A 1,706-nucleotide genomic window follows, 5' to 3' on the forward strand; every position below is an offset into this window, starting at 1 on the left:
CCCTGTGTGACTCCCCCCATGAAAATCAAGTGTTAATATGTACATATGATGTTTTTATATATTACAAGACATATCCATACATCCGTACATTAGCTATAGCACTTATCCTTATAGGGGCGCAGGGGGGCTGGAGCCAATCCCAGCTGACATTGGGCGAGGGCGGGGTTCACTCTGGACAGGTCGATTAAACATATGATGAGTGAAATAATCATCAGCACCATGACTGAGTGTTTCTACCTTGAACTGCAGTGAACCAATGACAGTCTCATAACAACAGACTCAGACAGCCAGAGTGTCATACGTCACAAACCTAAGGAACCAATCCTGTCAGCTTGTGGGGACGGGGGGGCGGGGCTAAATAAATGTAAAAAAGTAAGTAAGTAAAGATGTATTTATACAGCAACATTCACAGATAAAAAAGTGCTTTACATCAGAAAATATACAAAAGTTCAAGAAAACAAAATGTATTCTTACCTGCCGTTTGGCGTGTTCATATTTATACTGTACACAGCTGACCTGCACCTTGTACACGTTTATATCCAGGTGTTTATTAAGTATATTATGTCTAATACCAGAACTCTCCTTCTTCCTCCTTCATTGTAATTTATTCATCTCTGTAAGTAGAGTATGTGCATTCCTATACTGTTTGCACTGAGACAGTTGGGCAATAAAGTTGAAAGTAATCTAAAAATTATTTTAAAAATAAATCACAGTTCATATCTAATCCTGACAGATTTTAATTGAACTGAATCAGAAACACTTATACTTCAGCAGTTGAAAATGTTTCCAAGTTCTTTTTCATATTTTTTTTTCTTTTTTTCTGTCTGAGATATGAGACATGAGACACACTGTATGGAAATATCTGTTTGATGCTGAATGTCAATAAAAAAAAAAGGTAAAAGAAAATGTCTCCAGGTTTTAGTTCAGAGATTTCCGACAGTCACCTGAAGGCAGCAGTGTTCATTGCTCCTGGACCTGAACAGTTCTGTAAGTGCAGAAGTGATGAGTCCCTCTGCTGGTTTGGTTATAGCTGACACCTGGTGGTGATGGAGAGAACTGTAGCCTGGTTTCGCATTTAATTTTTAATGGTACTGATTTTAAACACATGCAAACTAGTTTTTCTTGTTTGTAATTAAAGAGAGAGAGGGGGGGGGAAAAACTGAGCATCCTGAATGACAGGCACACAGAGAAAACCGGTAAACACAGTCCATTGGGATTCCTCCCAACATGCTTGATGGTCAGTTTGAGTGTTGGACATTTATTTTCAAACACAACAAACGTCGACTTTCAAACCAACTCAAATACAACTAAATTTCCCTCCTCATGGCTGTTTCCTCCAACATCCAGCCCAGTTACAGGAAATATGGTCACAATCTCTCCTTTCTGAGTTACCGAATTAGAAGATGGCCCGAAATGTTTTTGCAGAACATTATGATGTCACAGTGAAGTTGACCTCTGACCTTTTGTCTATAATATGTCATAACTTCTGATTATCTTGTTAGATATTTGAGTTAAATTGCGTCACAATTAGTGTATGAATTAGTGAGTTATGGCCAAAAATGTGTTTTGTGAGGTCACAGTCGACCTTGGCCAGGTGCCCTGGGGGACTTGAGTAGAAATGTCCCTCTGTGACGGTCGGATTGGGGATGTATGCGTTTTATATTTTGCACCATGTTGCTGTTGAGTTTCTGAGGCACTAGACGTGG

This window comes from Seriola lalandi, unplaced genomic scaffold (genome assembly GCF_002814215.2).
Source record: "Seriola lalandi dorsalis isolate HSWRI2012SDOR001 ecotype SW California unplaced genomic scaffold, Sedor1 jcf7180002054089, whole genome shotgun sequence".
Lineage (NCBI taxonomy): Eukaryota > Metazoa > Chordata > Actinopteri > Carangiformes > Carangidae > Seriola > Seriola lalandi.